The 22069-nt window shown below is 36.8% G+C and overlaps 1 protein-coding gene across 1 annotated transcript in view; it reads right to left on the bottom strand.

Annotated features, from left to right (window-relative positions):
• Positions 1–22069, bottom strand: part of LOC145688168 (uncharacterized) — a gene marked incomplete in the record, with an annotated part of 1122992 nt that overhangs the window by 928471 nt on the left and 172452 nt on the right. Inside the window, 1 exon segment of the mRNA XM_081762009.1 lies at positions 9153–9266.

Below are 22069 nucleotides of genomic sequence, written 5' to 3'. Positions count from 1 at the left end.
CGGATTCCGTGGCGAAAGAAGTCCTCATCCTTGGAAGCGATCCAGTCAGAGACCCATGTTTCGATATCTTCTGAAGAAGTAAACCGCTGTCCAATCAAATCGTTGTTCATGCAATCGAACAAGTAGTAGTCCGAAGGAGCAACGTCTGGTGAATACGGCGGGTGGGGTAAAACTTCCTATCCGACATTTTCTAAATAGGTTTTGACCGGTTTTGCGACATGTGGGCGAGCGTTATCATGTTGAACAATAAGTTTATCATGTCTGTTCTCCCATTCTGGTCGTGTTCTGGCCAGAGCTTGCTTCAAACGCATTAATTGTCGTCGATAACGTTCTCCATTCATAGTTTCACCCGGTTGCAGCAGCTCATAGTACACCACACCTTTCATATCCCACCATATGCACAGTATAACCTTTGCACAGTGAATATCTCGTTTTGGTTGTGATGGACCTGGTTCACCTGGTTTCACAAAGGCCTTTTTTCGTTTAGGGTTCTCGTAATGGATCCACTTCTCATCACCCGTAATAATTCCATGCAGAAACCCCTTTCTGCTCTGTCGTTGAAGCAGCAATTCGCAAATGGTTTTTCGTCTTTCAACGTCTCTGTCTTTCAATTCATGTGGAACCCAATGTGACATCTTTTGAATCATTCCCATGGCTTTCAAGCGTTTGGAGACTGTTGTTTGATCAACGCCTAATGCTGCTGCAAGTTGTTCCTGCGTTTGACACGAATCCTGCTCGAGCAATGCTGTCAATTCTTCGTCTTGAAATTTTTTTGGCTGTCCAGCTCGCTCTTGGTCTGCCAAGCCGAAATCACCACTTCTAAACCGTGCAAACCACTTCTGACACGTTCGCTCAGCTAGAGCATGGTCACCATACACTTCCACCAAAATACGATGACTTTCAGTCGCACTTTTCTGCATGTTAAAGTAATGCAGCAGGACACCCCGCAAAAACACTTTATCAGGCACAAATTGCGCCATGTTCACTTAACTACAAACTGGTGTTGTTGACGCTTTAATCCACTGCCCTATACTACGAACGATACGCGATGACAGGGGTGCGCTCCGTTCGTTGCGCCATCTCTTGTCCACCCGCACGAATTAATTCCTAGACCAATATATATATATATATATATATATATATATATATATATATATATATATATATATATATATATATATATATAGTGTGTCTCACCTAACTTTGCGACCTGAAATATTTCCGAAATGACAAAAAAAAAAAAAAAAGTGACAAACTTACACAAGAATGTACCCAGTACAAAATTCTGTAAACAAGTGCTACCAGGGGTCCCATCATAGGGCCCTAGGGCCAACTTGAAAATTTCAAACGGAAATCCCCTATTTTTAACTTTTACTTAAAGCACTTTTTCGTTATTCTCCTACGTACGCGCCTTTGGCGTGGGAGACCCGGGTTCGATTCCCGGCGGGAGCTCATGTGGTTCGGATTCCACGTTAATCAGTAGGTCCACGTATCATATAGCCTCGCTGCTGAAAGGGACGTTAAACTCAAAATCAACTCAACTCAACTCGTTATTCTCCTAGATGGCGCTGCAATCGCAAAAAGTAAATATCATCCTTCGTACATCCCTAACTCTGCGACCTTAGTATTTCCGAAATGACAAAAAAATGTGACAAATCTAGTTGTGCAACGAGCCTGTCAGGAGCCTGCCCCCAAAAGTCCCATAATAAGGCCCTGGGGGCCAACTTAAGTCTTAAATGGAAATCTCATTTGTATTGCAGATTCGAATTCTGCGACCGAAAATAGCGTGGGTGGATAATTATAATAATATAGCCCCAAGTAAATATTGGGACAACAAGTGGGTAGTATGTAGATACCCCAAGATACACTAATAACTCACGTTTCAAACCTCAACTCTCATTAGTTCATGAGAAATGGCGCAAAATCGGAAAAGTAATTTAGTTCTCAAGATTGGTACGATAGATTTTGTTCAAAGTTGGATGCAAGTATAGGTGTATATCATGGCTTTGTCTGAAAAAAAAAATAACAGCTTGCCTCCATCATTTTCCCCCTCAAGAAACTCGATACAATATTTTGAGCCCCTTTTGACCTATGATGGTCTGCAAGCCCAATTATGAACAAAATAAATTTTAGATGTCGCTTTAACCCTACAATCACATATTTAAAAAAAAATGTATCACGGGTGCGCCATGGTCAAAATTAGCCAAAACCAACTATACCGTACCTATAAGGGAGCAAATGCAAAAAGAACAGCTATTGATGTAGCTTTAGCATATTTGTTAAGTGAATGAACGAGAAACCACACACCTGAAGGGCCAAATTCATTGAGGCCCCATTTGATGGCCTGCGGCGCCCCCATCCCTAGTTTGGGATACAGTGAAACTGTTGATATTTAACAATTTATTTGGGAATGAACACCCTTGTCATTTTAGAACACACATGAAACAATTAATCTCTGTGATTGTGTGAATTTGTCGTGAAAAAGAATATTGACAGCCAAGGGGGTATGTTGCGACTTTTCTTGGGGAGCATGACTCCCCCCATCTACATAAGCATTGTACGTTTTATATTAGTAAATTAGTAGCCAATGGATTAAAATACAGGCTGTAAAACATATTGCGGATAAAGGTTATGAAGCTCCTATGCCTGCATTTAAAGGCAAAAAATGACAATTGTCCACTGCAGAAACAAATGATACTAGGTTTGTTACAAGAATTCTTTGGGCAGTTGAAGCTACACATGGGATGTTGAAAGAAAAGTATCGTCTGTTGCAATAAATTATTTGAGAATGAAACATAGCTAGTATCGGCCCGTATTATAGAATTGCTAATTCTCTGAATAATAAATTCTCCATACGTGTGACACCAGATAAAAACCACTCCGCAATCACCGCAATCATGAAAATTTCAGGAAACTAAAACACCTTTGCAGCCTTTATTGAACAGAAGAAACTCCGAAAAGAGAAATTCCGTTTAAAGTCTGGAGTCTAGAAAGAAACTACCAAAAACAAGCTACCCCTTATAGATTATTTCGTAAGGAATAATTTACACATCATTACAAAGTTGTTAGTGAAATATATCATTGTAGATTTATTAATGAAATATTTACTGATGAAATAAAAACAACATTGCCTGAGTCGTCTTTGAGAATATCATCCGAGAAGACCACCCCAAGAATAAACTAACCCTCGTAGATATTTTCAGGATCAATGAGCTATACCATATCGTCAGATTATTAATGAAATATAAACAAGATGTGTCTGGTTTCGGAGAAAATGATGCAAAAATAAAAAATAAAAAAAAAAATCATCCCAAGAATAAACTAACCCTTCTCGGTTTTTCACAGATAAATTACCTATACCACAGTATGGAATTGTTATTGGAAAATTGATTTATCAAATATAAAAAAAGATCGATAGAGGCGGCTTTTGAAAACATTCTCTCTTTTTTTAAATTTTCATCCTTCAGTAAACTACTCTTATTTTCATAGGAAGGGAGAAAATAATTAAAAAAAAAAGAATCTGGAGAATCACATAACGACATAGGGCCTTATGCAGAGTCGTTTTGACGTGTGATTAGTGCCGTCTAAAGTGTTCAAATAGCATATGTTTCGACTAACATATGCAGTAGTCAGGCCTTTACTGTGACACTAATCATACGTCAAATCGACTCTGCATAAGACCCATTAAGTTTAAAATTTGTTCTCGATACGTTGAACGATACAGCTTTTAGGTGAGTGTACATCAGGATGAACGGACGAACAAAGGACAGATTTCGAAAAATCGCTTTCTCGGTAAATATGGGCCATGAAACGAGTAATTCTGTTAAAATCTCAAATTCTATATCTTATCACGACCACTTTCTTCTCTCCTTCACGATCACTCGAAAGTAAAAAGGATTCATTCATCAAGGCTTGGACTATAGCTAGAAACGTGAAATCTGCTGACAATACTTTTTTTATGTCTCAAAAGCAAGGAATAAGAAGGATTTGTTTTTAAGTACCCTAAGGATGAGAAGAAGATTATTTTTTTCTTCAAGAATAGAGTCTGACACGAATCATTACAGCTAGGGAGATAAAACTTTACTTACAAAATTTTCATTACAAAGAGCTGAAAGCGTGTTTTAGTGGATTTTGAAACTCCTTTCCCTAAAAAGGGAAAATATCAATTTCTATAATATTCAAATTTCCTATTCGTTATTTAGGGAAAATGTTCAATGTTAGAATTTGCATAATTGTGAAATTCAGTATAAAATCTTCAGTTATATGAGTTAATAGGTATTTCATCATTTTCGAAAATTTTGCTTGTAAAAGGCAAAAGGGAAAACTTCTGTAATATGCAAACTTCCGTTTTGTATTCAATAAACATTAAGGGGGCCGCGTTGGCTCAGTGGAAGAGCGTTCACCTCCGGTGCATAGGGTCCTTTTGTTCGATCCCAGCTTGCCCCAACTGAGCTTTCTGGTGGACAAACACCATGCGTGTTGGTTACTCGCGGTTCTCCCGTTTCCTCCCACTTTCTTCATTCCATCATTTCATTAATTTCTATCATCACCGTCTCCTTTAGCCTAACCGTCATAACTGTGCGACGTAAAACTCAAAGATTTCATTTTCAATAAACAATAAAATGAAAAACAAATGAAATCTTTAAGTTTTAATGAAGAAAGTTTGAAGAAACAGAAGAAGCCCGAGAAACCCTACGAACTTGTTTAGTACGAATTGTGTAACTTTGTCCTGTTCAGACCTTTTCTCTCTGACAGTAAATAAAAACGCCACTTTGTAACTTTTTTTTTAAAATTTTTACCTTGGGTGCAAAACAGAAGTGAATGGCATCATTTCTTTATTTCTTTTTTTCTTTTTCTTTCTTTTTTTTTGTACACGCGGAAAAGGCTACTCTGTAACACGCATGTGTTGTTCTTTGTGTTTAATGAAAATAAAGGGCCGTAAAAAAATCCAACATCCTTAACGTGGCCTATTTACCTGCACCTACCTTAGGTGAAAATGATATTTAACTTCAAGTTGTTAAATGTTAAGTAAAAGAAATGTGTAATTACAATAATAAAGTTTGTTCAAATCAATAAAGGACCATTTTAACCCATTACTAGTAAATGTTTGTTTGCACATTATTTATGTTATGATCTGCTTCTTTGTCTCTCATTTAAGAAAGTACATTCTTAAGAATGAATAAATATGTTTTCGACGCATAGATTTCTTCATTTTTATGCATGTATTTTTTTTATACTTTATTGGATATAAGGTATAATAAAGTCAAGAAAAAATAATTATATCTTATTTGATATCTAGTATTTTGTAAAAATCTTATATATATATATATCAAATATTGATCTTGCTACACAGTTTTGAATACAAGAATTCTATTTTTTCCCCATTTTACAGTAAATTACCACATGTGATCACATCAAATGCTAATGATCAATTATGTAGCTATGAATAATATAATCACATTCTTATCAAACTCTTCAAGCAAAAAAAAAAAAAAAAAAGTTTAGAGCATTGGTAATAGAAACATTGAATTGTGTTGCTAAAGAAAGCTTCTACTTAACTTGATATGTCAACACAAATTGCGTTTCTAGATTCACTATCACTCAAGAGAAAATTCATTCTACTAAGTAACGTCAACCCATATTACTCGTGGTTTCCTAGAATATGCTGTTTCATTGCCTAGCAACGGGCACTTGTCATTTTCCTGTCATATGCCATCTCCGTTTGAAATTTTGCTGAGAAAACAAGATAAAAAAGTATAACTTTCAGAAAATACAGGAAGAACAAACGACAACTTAAAATGAACGAAACTGATATTGCAGTTTGCAAGCTTTTTGTCAGATAGAAAATTTTGTGTAGCATTTATAAAAATAAATAAATAAACAAATCTTGTTCTCGATTTCGTATTTTCGTCTCTTTAATTTTCTCTTCTGTATAATAGTTATAAAATCAAACATATCTCATAGTCTTCTTATATTTATTAAAAAAGTAAAGATGGAAATAAAGATTCAGAGAGATACTACAAAAAGTACAAATCAGTGTATTGATACAACGATGATAGAAAGGAGAAGTGAACCTAAAATATTAGATTACCTTGGTCTAACTGTGAGATATTCTCAAATTTGCTTGTATACTTGATTTTACACATTACTGTAACAAATACGTCACCATTCAACAGATTTTGAGATAACTCACTCTTGATATATAATATAATACCCGACGAAAACGATCTCATCCGTAAGCCTCCAAACTTCAATAAATAATACAATAGGAATTATAAAGGATGGGAAAAGAACGTTATGCAGTACTCTTCTGTCAGCATTTATGCTTTGTTCTCTTGCTAATTAAAGGTTTAACGATGAACACAGGACGATCGTTATCGTAAATAAAGTATGGAGGATAATATGTGGCCTGAAAATGTTCAAATGAACTAGTGAATATGAAATATAAATATGATGCGATACACGGCATTCGCCATTAATTGGAGTGAAGTGAAAGTGCTAAACCAAGAGGATAGAAAGATGGTCAGAAAATGGAAAGACACAAAATTGACCTTAAATAAAAGTAAAATCTGATCAAAGCAAATTTGTTTGAATAAATAATAGCGTTACAGTAATACTAGCATTATATAATGTGTGTGATGAACGCAATTATGATTTGGCTAAACTGTAACCTTTACTTAACATGTTGTTTAAAGAGATTTCTTTGGTCAGATTTTACTTTTATTTAAGGGAACGAAGTTCAAAAACTAGAATGAATGACATTCAGACAAGGTTCATTGAAGTTGAAGGTGCACAAGTAATGAACTGAAAATCACGGTTTAAAATTGATGAATAGTGGAGCAAGTTATTAACAAAAATTAAGATATAAGATTTAATTCCACAGTTTAATTTGTGTAAAGTTAGTATATTTTGTATAGACATAAGTTTGTTTTTGGTGTATATGTAGTCGAAACAAGGAGAGGGCGATTTTGTGATTTTGTTCACCTTTAGTTGATTTGTAGTAATTTGTAATGGGATTGGTTGGTGTGAGCCAATCAGAAAATAGATATGTATCAACTGTTGTGTATATGAAATCTGTCCGACTCATGTGATTCATTGGTGGATTCTGAGCTTGATAACAAAACCGTACGTATGTGCTTTCCTTGCCTTGTTCTTACTGTTATAATCTATACGTTGTCTAACGTTTACATATATAACGTTTATATATAATTCATTATTAGAGCTAAATTGCTGATCATTGAAAAGTATATATATAGCCTATACTATTAGGCAAATGCAATCTTTTAGGCTGTATTATATTCCTTAAATGCAGTTGTCACTGCATAAGTTGCAACACGTCTAATAGCTAATCAATCGGGCTTTTTTAGTCACTTTCAAATCGCTCTGACGCTTGACGAACTAACAACACCTTGTACCGCTTGTTCTTATGCTCCATCTCAGGAGCTGAGATTCGCTCTGACCTTGGTGACGAACAGCGATGGTGGGTGGGTGGGACCTTGGTGGGATCCTTTGAATCAACAGCGATCCAGGGGTGACACGAGAGCTGACAAAACACCACACGCACATTAGAGGCCCTTATTAGATTCATATACATATAACATCACCAGGCTCTCCGAAAACCTCGGGGTGATAACTAAGGTGTGGCCCTACACTGTATTCGCTTTCAACACCGGCCACCTTATATTTCCCCTTTCTTCCCCTCCCACACACACTAGATGCACACTACACCAGTACAATTCCAATATGTTATCAAAAGACTCCGAATGACTCACCAGCTTTAAAAGTTTAACCTCCCCTTTACAGAAGAGTCAGAAGTTCCCTACTTCTTCCACGATGTAACAAAACTTGCACATCTCCTTCAACACCGAGACAGAAGTTCGCGACTTCCTTGAAGAAGAGACAAGTAATTTTGATGTTTTCCCAAGAAGAAACTATATTTGAAGAAGTTACTGAAGAATCGTTTGAAACGGAATTGCAGACGCCTCCTCAGAGTCATCAAAACATTTTTTTTTTTTAATAAAATATACAATTTTCAGAGTAACCTTTTCTTAGCAATACTTCAACTAAATCTATTATCTTAGAAATAAGAACCTTTAGCAGAAGCTCAAGCTCCTTTATAACTGATTCTTCTCTTTAGGTATCTCCATTCCCGTGGAGTCAAGATTACAGTCACCTCCCAACCGGCCAAAGTTCCAACAAAATCATACCTCTCTAAATGAACATCTGGAAAACAACAAATGGTCAAACAACTGAGTTCCACTACCACCAACTTGAACTATAAATCATCGGATACTACACCAGGCCAAAAAACTGTTCATGCTAAAATGCATCAAAATAAATATGAAGAACTTACCGAAGTTGATTATAGTCGTTCAGATTCACCTCTCAGCGATAATTGCACAACGCATTAATTTCACAAGAAAGCCTATAGTCCACTCACTATAGGCTTTTAACGAAGGTGACTTCAATAAACAAATGTCTTCTGAAAAAGATTATGTCTACAACTTTCAGCGGGCTCCAACTATGCTACAGAAGTACAAATAACCATCAGTAACCTTAAAAATAATATAAAATAATATGATAACTCGAAAATACTTAACACAAAGACTAGCTCCAGGCTACCTAATCTAAAATTTGTGATCTACTCTATTCCACGTATGAGCTCCTCCGTGGCTAAGCGGTTAGCGTACGCGCCTTTGGCGTGGAAGACCCGGGTTCGATTCCCGGCGGGAGCTCATGTGGTTCGGATTCCACGTTAATCAGAGGTCCACGTCTCATATAGCCTCGCTGCTGAACGGGACGTAAAACTCAAAATCAATCAATCAATCAATCTATTCCACGTATAAAAAGTATGTATATAACATGAGATTTTTGGCTACGACCAATCCACAATTATACACCAAAAGAATCACTCGTCAAGGTACTCATCAATCCACATTTACCTGCGTTATAGCTGGTGTGTATCTCAACTATACAAAAGATGACCTGAAACAAGAACTCAAGGGGCGAATGTGTTACAGGTAAAGTCAGACAAATAACTTTAAATTATTTTACGTTTGTTTCCATACAATCCAAAACAATTTAGCTTTCTCATTACGAATGATGTCAAAATATATAACTTTTATAATAGAATAGATTAAGAAAAAGTAGACCTTCTGCAGGTGCAAATAAAGAAAAACACCCAACCATGAATGCACTTCTACGAAAATCGTTGTGCCGCTCGCCAAGCACAGTCAATAGTCATCAAGCATGGGCCAACATCTGCCCTAGAAGAAAACAAAAATCAACCCAGATCAAGATACTGAAAAACACATGAAGATTTATGCAGTAAAATCACGCATATCTAAAAAAACAAAAGGATGGCCTATCAATTTCAAATGAACCTACCACGTAGACGACTCCTCAGAGTAACCTCAATGCATCACCAGAAGCTACTTATTTCAAAATAGCAATTGAAGATTTAACAATATTACACAATGGGTAATTAAACTACTATAATCACTCAAACTTGCTCAATTGCAGATAAACACAACTTCACAACACAATGAAGAAAGCCATATTATTATTATTATTATTATTATTATTATTATTATTATTATTAAACTGTGTATAAGTATCTGTAATTATTATTATTTTTTTCTTAAATTTAACCAGGCTGGTGTAGTTTTAATTAGTGTGTACATATATATATCTCTCTTTACAAATTATTGTGATTATTGCGTTTCCTAGTAAATGTATATAAAGTGGTATAATTGCAATTTTCTCGTTATTATTTCTCTTACGAAATATTGGTTTGAAACACTTCACTTTTTTGTTAAGAGAACATAGAAAAACATCTTCCTTTTTCGAGGTAAATTCATACTACTCGTCCCCGAGGCTGGCTCCCAGGACCGCTTGTCATTTTCCTATACAAGCTCGCCTTTTCAACAATTTTATATTCTATATAAAGAATCCTTCTTGAGTGATGGAAGAAAATGCGTAGGGAATTCCAGGTTTCAGAGACTCTGGAGTGCAGAGTTGTCGTTATAGTTTTACGAGATAGAGAGAGACAAAAAAAAAAAAACTAAGTTGAGTAGGGAAACCGGACTTCATTCGAATATTTAGTTTTGGATTTTCAAGGAAATTTAACATGGTGACTAAATGGTTCTTGGTTCGTAACTTTTCGAGCTGTTGAAGTGTATGGACGAGCTAATGATTTAGTTAGGATTTTTTTGTCATGCATGTCCTTGTCTACCAATGTCGAAATAACGGAAAGGTGGGTTGAAATAATCCAAAATTGTGATAGGAACTCAAGAGAGGTTTGCTGAGTATTTAGAGACTGCTCATTTAATTATAGAAATCGAGAATTCTTTAAAGAGGATCTCTGTGTTTAACGTTTCATTGAAGCGGAGTCTCGAAACATGGAGGACGCTGATAAAGAGTTGCCCTTAATTAAGCTCATCCTTGGATTCAATATGCTAATCCGATTAACCTTCCACAAACCCCCACCTTAATCTAAAGTTACATAGATATTCCTAGTGAAGCTGGGTCGAGTCAGACAAGTTTCACACTTAGGGAAAATAAGAAAGGCCTACTATAAATAATTATTAGACCTCATAGAAACTAATTAAGGATTTTAGTTGACAGCTTGTAAATGCACGCCAGTGAACGAATCCAAAGTCCAGATCCTGTTTAGAGAAGTAGTTTCTTATTGAATAAGGGAAAACATTAAATTAAAGAGTTGTAGCAAAGTTAGTAAGCTGAGCAAATAGAGATGTATCTATTAAAATAGCAACATTCTTTATTTAACCAGATTTGATTAATAAATTAAATTTATCCAAACGCAGGATTTATGATTCTAACAAGGTCCCACAAGTTGTCGCTCAAATATGATTGCCACATAGCATATCTGATAGAGCATCATGAGAAATGAAAATGAGGAAAGTTTAAGGTGCAATGGACCTACGCGGCTTCAACATTTGAATATCCAAAATATTAGGGTAACTGGCTACAATAACGCCAGGTATACAATAACGCCGTTTGTTGTCAACTGTTTACAGCACTGAAACTAACAAGATGACAGCACTCTGCAATGTGTTAATGTATGGGAAGTGCAACTGTTGTTTTGGCGCGTGAGTTGATTTCCTGTGGTGCAACGTGTGCTGTGCGGTTTTTGTGTTATCAATTCAGAGCAGAAAGTTGAGAATAGAAAACGTAAGTAGAGTTGTTAAAGTCATTTTTATAATATCACTACAGGCGCGTAATGTGTAGGAATTTAAACGGTATTTTTTTAAAAATAAAACAATGGTCAATAGCAAGTTGTTTGACCATGTTTATATGAATCAATGTGTTGGTAAAGACCAGCGCAACGATGGTATGTTCATTGTGTTGTGTGGCTGCAATAACGCCGAACGCGATGAATGCAATGGCGTTACTGTCTGAATTAAAGCTGCCACACTTCAGAATGTAATATATGCTTTTCAAGCTACTGAGATATACCCACTCAATCCTTTAGTACTTCCAGAAACAACCTTTGCAACAAGTACCATTCCTTCAGTGTTCCCGACACAAGCTCCTACTGGAACTGCATTGGACAACAGTAACCAACCATCCACCAGCTCTAAAGTTGAGAAATTATGGAGTCCGTACAAAGAAATGAACAATGTACAACAAGAACAAGACTGCAGAAAGACCAAATGTACAGTAGAGAGAAAACTACAGCATGCACAGCATCCAGTGACTAATGGGCTTGATACAGGATTAACCCAAAAAGGGCAGATAGTAGAGTTGCCGTAGAAAGAAGTAGTTCCATGAGACATTATGCGGAAATGTGAACAATAAGTCTTCCTGTAGCGCAGCAACTCCAATGGCATTTGTGTGGAATCAATATCTCGAACCGTTCCCGAGAGCTATAAAACGAACTGTTTTGGGGTTGCAATACTATAAAATCCTGTTTGCCTTCCAAACCACAAAACCAAAGGCGTAGTACCTGAAAAAAGTATATAAAAGCTGTGGCACGAAAGGTAACAAATCCGTCACAAGAAAGTACCTCAGAATCGATTCACAAAGATTAATGAACTGCGATGGGTGTAAGTCGAGAGTATAGGAAATGTATAGTTAGCATGTAAAACAACGATGAAGATAAAGCTCTGCATTCAGGTTACCAGTGATATGCGGGTGATAAATATTTTAATATAACACACCAATACACACAACAGAAAAGCCACAGATAATATGGTAAAGTACGTACATTTCTCGCCCTAGCCGCACACTCGACATGACGTATCAAGGCCGTTAGTCACTGGATGATGTGCATGCTGTGGTTTATTCCCCACTGCATATTTGTTTCTTCTGCAGTCTTGTTGTTGTTATACATTTGTTCGTTTCATTGTACAGACTCCTATAATTTCTCAAATTCAGAGCCTCACATCTCTCTTATTTGGCAACACTGATAACTCATTTTTTGCTTATTCCCTTTTATGTTTTATGTTAATTGTTTTAATGTCATAGAATGGTATGCGTTCTATTTGAAAAGCTATAAGTTTATTTTGGGTTGGCAACATTGATTCCGTAACATTACTACCGTATTCCTGGTCGCGTGTCCCCCTCCGGTGGGTATCAGGTTACCTGCATACATTTTTCATTTTCTGCGTTTTTCCGGAATTTTCGGGGTATAACTCGGCACAGCCTCAAACGGTCACTGCTTGGTATATGTATTATACGTAGCGGGTAAACAAGACATTTTCGCACCGAGTGAATATCACCACGATGATTAGCGATCCACGATTAGTCAGGGTACAAATTTTCATAAATATCTAGTTGTCACGGTTCGCATATGTCCCTTGTTAGCTTGATTGTGTTCCACCTTTTGTTTGATGCTACCACCTTCTTCTTCTTTAGTCGAAGTTAGCTCTTCATCATAACTAAATTATGGTTTGAGTCAACGTTTACGCCTGGGTAACGCCTACTGTTTTTCACTTGATTGCTAAATGTTTGTCAGACCAGTATATAGTCTACTTGGTATATTCCTTTGTTTGCTGGTCTTGTCCATGTGTATCTTCTTCTTATTGGTTGTTCGAAGAGCCAATTTGTTACAGTTAGATTATGGCTTTTGCAGAATTTAACTACTCGTGCACCTCTAGCATTCCTTTCTTCTAGGTCAAAATTCCCATTTACATTCTCTTGTTTGCCTTCGCCGACTACTGTGTTCCAGTCACTCACGATGATTAAGTTGCTCTGGTCTTGAACTACTATCAATACTTCTTCTATTTGCTCATAGGTTTCTTATACTTCCTCATCTGTGTAGCTTGCATATATCGTCCCTCTCGAGACAAAAGGGCGTATCTCATTTTCGTAAATTTTCCTGAAGGAAAGTTTAAATCTTTTGTCATTATTTATTCTGTCGTTTTCTTTTAAAATTTAGTTTAATTTCCTTCATTTCAGGCACATAACTTACGATAACAAATTATTTTTTAACAGAGCACGATAGAATAAATGATGATAAAATCTTTAAACTTGTATCCTGGAAAAGTTAAAAAAAAAAAAAATAGATACGCCACTTTGTCTCGAGAGGGACGATATACTTGTGTTATCGTCATATTCTTCAATTCTGATGCTATTTTCAACATTACTATCCTTCGGTTGTATCTCCAGGTGCCTATAATTTTCTGCCCTATCTTCTTATTCAAGACAAAACCGACTCCTGCTGTACCGTTCACAGCTCCTGAATAAATCATTCTAAAGTCGCCTCTCCACATATCTCCTCCGTGAGGCCACCTAACTTCGCTGATTCCCATGCGTCCCATTTCTTTCTTCGGGTTTTTCAGTTTTCCACACTGTAACAGCGATTGTACATTCCAGGTTCCTATCTTGCAGGGGTTTCGTTTGATGACGACCGAGGAGACCCTGCTTTGTTTCCCTGCAGTGCCGGGAACGACCTTCTGTGAAACAGTAGCGTCGCATTCTCTTACATTACTTTTCCTTATTTTTCTTTCCATGTTGTTTTCTAGGGACTGAGAAAGGTGGTGGTGTCCCAAATTCTTCCACCTCGCAGTGAAACAGCCATAGATGACATCTGGTCCCTACCTGTTTTTCCCCACATCTGAGTCTTGCCGTTGTCAATCATCTTGAGCCTCAGTGTGGTAATGGTAGATCTGCTGCCTCACTACCATAATGTCTTTCTTCGTCTGGCTCTATCCCTAAAGACCTGTCCGGTATGGGAAGACCTCTGATAGTGAAGCTGTCTCCGGCATAGTGCTTGGGATCACTAGAGCACACAAGCCCCCCACCACCACGGCAAGGAGGAAATATTGAGGGAGGGTATACATAAAAAAAGTACGCAACTCCCAAGGCAAAGTAGAAGATGTCACCTTTGAGAAACGAGCAGTGTTTCTATCAGAAACAATGTTCCGTGGGAGCACACTTAGTATTCCGGGGAGACACTACTATTCTATTTATTATTATATTATAGACCAGTGGCGTATTTACGATTTTGTTTCGGGAGGGGCTTTGCTAACTTTCGGGGGGGCTTTCCCTGGAAATGTGAAAATTCTGCAAGATATTTCATATACTTTACTATACTAAGTAAGATTTCGGGGGGGGGGCTTAAGCCCGGAAGCCAGCCCCCTAAATACGCGACTGTTATAGACGTACTATTTTGGTCTGCTCCGGGGAGCACTCTCGGAGCTCCGGGAGGGGGGAGCTCCGGGGACAAAATTTAGTCAAATACATCCCCAAGATTTTAATCTATTCCTTTCCCCCATGTGATGTTTCATATTTTTTCACTAATAATTATATTCAGCCTCGTGCTGCTTGCAATGCTAAGTATTTTGAATTATGGTATCCGTCAGTTGAGTTGAAAAGATAATTTCGCTCATTGTTCTTTCTTTTGCTTACGTGCTGCTGATAGCAATGAAGTTTTATTTTGCTGGGTTTCATTCTAGCAATTGTGTGTGTGTATCTTCCCCCCCCCCCTTGGAAAATATCCTGCGGGCGCCCATGTTCACAACTACCGAGATTGGCAATCAACTAGTTTTTTAGTATTCAAATACAAACCACCTATCTTCCTTTTTACATACAGTGTTGTTATAATTAATAATAATAATAATAATAATAATAATAATAATAATAATAATAATAATAATAATAATAATAATAATAGCGTTAGTAATAGTAGTAGGGAAAATTGAAGTCATAATTTTTTCCACATTTTAAAAGTTTCGGACCTAAAAGTAACGCGTTAGTAACGCGTTACTTTCGAAGTAAAGTAACAGTTACTTTTTGGGGGCAAGTAACGCGTTACTAACGCGTTACATTTTAAGAGAAAGTAAAGTAACTTGTAAAGCGTTACATTTTTACAAGTAACTTACCCAACACTGGTTACTGGAGTAACTCAAAATGGAATGCAACCCTCGAAGATTACACAAGGTGTAATACGACACAAATTCGCTGGAACCAGAGGCGAACTTAGAAGGTTAAAACTGGAGAAGGGGCAACAAAAACCCAGATTATGATAGATATATCGTGAGTTTACTCTAAACTTTCAAAAATATGTAAGTAATGGCTTCAATTATTTTTGTCACTCAAAAAACTGGGATCGTAAACCTCTCCGGCCCCTGGCTAGATACGTCTCTGGCTGAAAATCATAAAAACATCGTTAAAAAACCTAACTGTTGCACTAAAATTATTATAAGACCTATAAATGTAGGTAGCATCTTTTTACTGCGACGTGAAAAGATGTTGGTACCTTGCCTTGTTATGTAGTAACCAGTGGCGTATTTAGGAGGTGGCTTCCAGGCTTAACCCCGTCCCCGAAATCACTTAGTATAGTAAAGTAAATGAAATATCTTGCAGAATGTTCACATTTCCAGGCAAAGCCCCCACGAAAGTTAGCAAAGCCCCTTCCGAAACAAAATCGTAAATACGCCACTGGTAGTAACTAGTGCCGATAACCTAATGGATTCAGCCTGTTGCATACTAACTTACACAAGGTAAATTCGGGCAGTTCTGAACGTAACAATACATAAATACTGTTAATATATACAAACGAACGACTCATATGCCTAGAACGAATGGATGAAATCACTACGATTCGTGCTCCTATTCTTTCCTTTAGTCAGGGGCGGATCCATTCTGAATGTTTAGGGGGGACAGTCGTTCAAAGTCTATAGGTTTTATTTTACGTTTATAATACAAAGGTGAAAATTCTTAGGATATGTTTTATTTTTTTAAATACAAACATATTCAATTCTGGGGGGCGATCGCCCCCTGGATCCGCCCCTGCCTTTAGTGAACCATTATTGCACTCTATAGATCACTATATGAGCTCCTCCGTGGCTAAGCGGTTAGCGTACGCACCTTTGGCGTGGGAGACCCGGGTTCGATTCCCGGTGGGAGCTCATGTGGTTCGGATTCCACGTTAATCAGTAGGTCCCGTCTCATGTAGTCTCGCTGCTGAAAGGGGCGTTAAACTCAAAATCAACTCAACTCTATAGATCACTATGAAAATCAGTGCCAAGTTCTGAAAGTTATGAAAATACTTCTGCAAACTACTTTTCATACTTACGTACAGCGAAATAAAATAGCTATAATTTCGCGATGTAAAGATTATTGCCGCTTAGGGCTGTAATTCCTTTATATTTTACTATTATTTCGCGAGCTTGTCGTTTCATGCCTTCTTCTTAAGCATCCACTGTTACCAGACTCAATTTCTTGTCGAATTCCAAATAGTACAAGAAAGGGTAGCACTAGATTTCTATCCGCATACAAGATACTGTATCACTTATGCTGTGAAGTCTTATTAAAGTAGCTAAGTGTAATGGCTGGAAAACAGGGTCCCAAATACAAATGGGGCTCTGAAACAAAATCCCCATTACAAGCGGAGCTGGGAAACGAGGGTTCCATTATAAGCGGGGCTGGGCAACAGAAATCCCATTGCATTCGGGTTGGAAAATAGGGTCCTATTACTTGCTTCATGACAGCTTAATACATAACAGTACAGAACACCGTTGTTGTATGTGCGTTTTATCTTATTTGCTTTTTCTTATTATTTGGAAATGACATTATAGCCACTTTTTTTTTAAAATTTTTTGGGCCCAAGAGAGCTATAGCTTGTTTAGCTTATACGCAAATCCGGCCCTGAAGGTGACATCCTGTACTTCACAAGCAATAGGTATTACCTTCGATTGTAATGTAATAGGTTCTATGACTCTGTTTAACTCTGCAATGGACAATGATTTTAAGACAGATACTTGTAGTAATATAATGATGCCAAAAGACGTGATTAATGAATTGAAGTTTAACACACACGCACAATCGTGCTATTGAAACGCCAGTGTTTGTTTGTATCTGCTGCACTGAAAAAAAAAAAGTGCTTTTTAAAATGCCAACTAAATAATGGACAGAGCTGGCCAGTATTATCTATGTCTCATTTTGAGAAAGAGAGGGAGGAGAGTAGTGCTTTGTGTCAAGGGCGCCGATCCTGGGGGCCCAAGGGGGCCCGGGCTCCCCCAAAGCCCATGTGCGCCCCCGCATTTTATTTATGAATATACAATATTTGGCATAATTTGGATTCAATTTATCTTAAAATCCTCATGCATGCCTTCTGCATCTGAATGCTCCCCCCCCCCAAAATTTACAGAGAAATCGGCGCCCTTGCTTTGTGTTGGCGCGATAGCTTCTTATAAGAGGGTTCCAACTTGCAATTGTTTACAGCAATGTACCACATGTCTTACCCGTGTGGCATTAAACAGATTTGTAAAAGCTCTTATTATAGCATTGTTGAGTTGATCTCTGTTGCGTTCAGAAGTCTTGGCGGTCGGTGCTTGTTCAGCTAATATGTCGAAAAAAATTAGCGATTTCTTCTGAGGCTCGGTGTCTTTCTCGTGTTCAAAGAACCGCGATTTTCAATCCGTTGATGTTAGTGATAATCCTTCTTGTTCAATGGGGAAAAAGACAAAAAATACAAATACATGTGACAACCAGGATTCGCAATTTGAAGTGTTCGATTTCGAGGAAAGTGAAAATGAACTAGATGTTGGAGAGAGCGAAGACGACAGCATTGCTTCTGAAGTTACTCATTTATATTTTTTGTCTCTTGCTTTCTTGTAATAAATACTTCAAAGATAAAAATGTTTGCAGCAGCCTATTTTATCCTTGTTTTACTTTACCTACTTATTGTGTATTTTATGTTGTTAACGAAAAGTAGAGTATTATCTGTTAGTCTGCGTTGCTTGAACCTTCTTTTATTTCTATGCATTCATGTGCATTCTTGGAGGGAGAGGAGGTAAAGCAGTCTTGAACTTCTTCGACTACACAGAACACACCGTTATTATTGTTTAAAAAGCTGAAAGTAGAGGTAGTGTGTGTGCCACGCGGAATTCGGTAGGTCGAGCATATTGCCACGAACTCCCGCAGCACATCCTAAGTCCTGCATTCCTTCAGTTTTACCAGGTGAATGCTGGAATGGCACCTTCTATAAGGCCAACACAGCTGTTTTCCACATCATTGTTTCTCCCCTATTTCGGTCTGAGCCCTAGCTAACTAAAGAGTATAAAAATTAAAATTTAATTATTGTCAAAAAATGTCTACATTGCTCAGTTCTCACTTTCGTTGTCCGCCCACCCAGCAACTAGGTCCGCCTCTTTCCGCCCACCCCATCAAGCGTTCCTGGCGCCGTCCCTGGTTGTTGGCCCGCTAAGGTCCGTCAAAACGGTACATTTTGTATGCAATGTAATAAGTCATAAGTAGACTTCGGATCGATATGCACTAAAAAACGGCAAAATATGCATGCAAATATGCACTAAAAATCGCGAAAATATGCACTAAAAATATGCAAATATGCACTAAAAATTGTAAATATGCATCAATAAAAAGCTAAAGTTAAATAAGGAATTTTATTACAGTATCTTTAGAGAGAGAAAAAAAAAAAGTTGTATTATTTGAACTACTTATACTTGGCGTATAACTGTGATGCATCCATGCTACAATATACAACTATGTAGTTTTCGGTCTTATCTGGCAAAAACATGTATTTATCAGTCAAAACATCGAAACTGTTTTTCCTTGTCACGTGTCGTTAAGAGACATATTTCAAAGGAGCAATGCTACTTGCCAATAAATCTGAAATTCGTGCGACGTTGTTCCCAGGAACACAGACAAAAATTTTATGTCAGGATTTTTCGTGTCTATTGACTGTGCTTTTCGAAGAATTGCTTGTCAGATTTGTATTGGTGGCGTCTGTTTCCTTATTGAATCAAAGAGCTAAAATGCACTTGAAAATCCTAATACCCGCTCTTCTAATCTCGCTATAATATTTGAAATTGAACTGAAAGGAGTATTGATAAACGTAAGGCGCTCTTAAGGTTTTCAGCTCCGTAAGCGTCCAAAGCTTCTTGAATACATTTGGTTTCTTCGGGTTCAAACAGCTCATAGTCAGTAGGTGAAATTAAAAAACATCTACTCATCAGGCCCGTATCCAGGGGAGGTCTAGGAGGCCGCCCCCCTAAATTTTTACTGGCAACCTCTAAAATTTTCACGGTAGGCTTGCAAATGAACTGTAATATAGAATGAACTAATATTTTTGGATTGCCCCCCCTCCTACATTTTCGGGCTGGCTACGGGCCTGCTACTTATATATATTTACAAAAAACAATGCGCCAAGTATCTGTGAATAAAGAATAAATATATTAAGAGAAGTAGATAAACATTTCTGGCATAAGCATATTGGGGAAAATGAAGAGGACTCACAAAAATTTCGATTAAAGGTTTTAAAGTTAACGAAGATAGAGCTATGTTTAGAAAAATAAATAAGGTACATACGTATAATGGACGTAGTGAGATAAAATAAAATGTTGTACATAGGCCTACCGTATCCAATTCTAGTATTAATTTATGCTAAGAATTAATACATAAAACTTCAAAACAAAAAGTCTACATACGGTTTAAAAGGCCAAGACAAAAAGTATGCTATGCTCTTTTCAGCGCTCCTCCCTATACCTTTGGCTCCCTTCTGATCTATTGTGTATATTGTGCTCCTTGATCCATGTCTCTAGACCAGCTAGAGAACGAGTTATTGGTATTTGGAAATAACTAGGTAAATTGCACTTCGTTCAAAAAGTTGCACGGTATCTAGGACCTTATATCTCGGTGGACTAAGGTTAAGTGTGTAGGGTAACAAGTAAACAAAGACCTTTACAACAATATAGTTTATATAAGTAACTTCTCACGGAATATCTAAATTTTTCTAAACGCTGCACTCCGGAACTTGAAAATTTCCGTTAAAAAATATATTTTAACATCCGTTGTTCGCAACGCAGGCTCCGCTTAATCAAGAAAATTTAATACTTTCCTTTTTACCTTTAAATTCATGGATCCGTGAAATATTTCTGTTTAAAATAAATTTCGGTTTAATAAGGGGCCTGTTGAAGGCAGTTTTTACTGTATTAAAAGCCAGACTGAAAAAAAACTTATCTTATTAAAAAAAAATAAATCCATTTGAAATCCGTTTCAAACTGCACAATTTACAATGTATAATATTGATACTTTAAACGGAATCAAGTGATTCGAGCGAGACATGGAGCATGAAGGGGAAGCTAAAGTTATCGAAAACATAACAGAAGACTTAGTAGGAAACTGCGTTTCGAGAAACCGAAGTGTTTATCAAATCAACACAAGCTTATATTTAATACTGTCATAAACTCCTTACAGGAAAACTTGGGAAATTATCTCCTTATCTCAGAAAGTAACTGGTGTGACAAGTTTTAGATTTTGTAAAGCAAATATTTTAATTAATTTAGAGCTCATTTTCAAAAGGATTGTACATTTCTTCCCAAAATACATTCTTCAAAAGGTTCTTTAGGAAAAATCTGTCGAGTGTGAAAAAAAAAAACAAAAAAAAAAAAAACATCTGGGTTGTTTAAACTCCTTCCCAGACTAGAAACTGCTATGAAAATATAAGGCGGCCAAAAAATAGAGCGCTGCTGAAGTTTGAGCTTTTGCTGTCGAACAAAATAGAAATGTCTTATACTGAAAACAAACTTAATTACTTGGAAAATATTACTTGTTTAGCATACACTTTAAAAAATATATTTTCTTCTTGAATTTCTAACGTCTCTCGACTTCAATCCATTGTTTCACAAGATAACTCCTAAAAGATTTTTCGGTCCCAAATAGTCGTAGTGCGACATCTTTGTCCAATTTCCGTACATTTCTGTAACACCAAAAAATTGTACCATTCAAATTAACAAAGGAGAGCCATTTCAAAATTTGGCAACTTCGATCACTCATAGTGAAACATCTTCAAATTCGAATTTTAACTAGCTCAGAATTTTGTCTAAATTTTTGTCCATTTTTGTCCACCCACGATATTCTTCATATTCGAATTTTCATTATCTCAGAATTTTGTCCAATTTCCGTACACTTTTGTAACACCAAAAAATTGTACCATTAAAATTAACAAAGAAGGTCAATTTCAAAATTTTGGCCAATTCGATCACCAGTAGTGTGGCTTTTTCAAATTCGAATTCTAACTAGCTTAGAATTTTCCCAAATTTTTGTAGATTGTTGTACCACCAAGATAGTTGAAATTCGAATTTGAAAACGTCTCACTTCAGTGATCCAAGTGGCCAAATTTTTAAGTGGCCAACCTTGGTTTATTTCAATAGTACAAGATTTATTCTTGGTAGTACAAAAGTGTTGAAAAATTCGACACAATTCTGAGCTAATTAAAATTCGAATTTGAAGATGTAGCACTACAGGTGATCGAAGAGCCGAAATTTTAAAATGGCGCTCCCTCGTTTATTTGAATGGTACAAACATTTCTCTTGGGTGGACAAAAATGGACAAACTTCTGAGCAAGTTAAAATTCAAGTTTGAAGATATTTAACTACAGGTGATCGATGCTGCCAAATTTTGAAATGGCCCTCCCACGTTTATTTGAATGGTACAACTTTCATTCTTGGGTGGACAAAAATGTGCAAAAATGAACAAAATTCTGAGCTAGTTAAAATTCGAATTTTAAAATGTCGCAATACTTTTGAAGTGACCAAATTTTGAGATGGCCCTTCCTCGTTTATTTGAATGGTACACAATT

This window comes from Thermobia domestica, chromosome 6, assembly GCF_964235325.1.
Source record: "Thermobia domestica chromosome 6, izTheDome1.hap1.1, whole genome shotgun sequence".
Classification (NCBI taxonomy): Eukaryota; Metazoa; Arthropoda; class Insecta; order Zygentoma; family Lepismatidae; genus Thermobia; species Thermobia domestica.
This window is presented reverse-complemented; position numbering and strand designations above follow the sequence as displayed.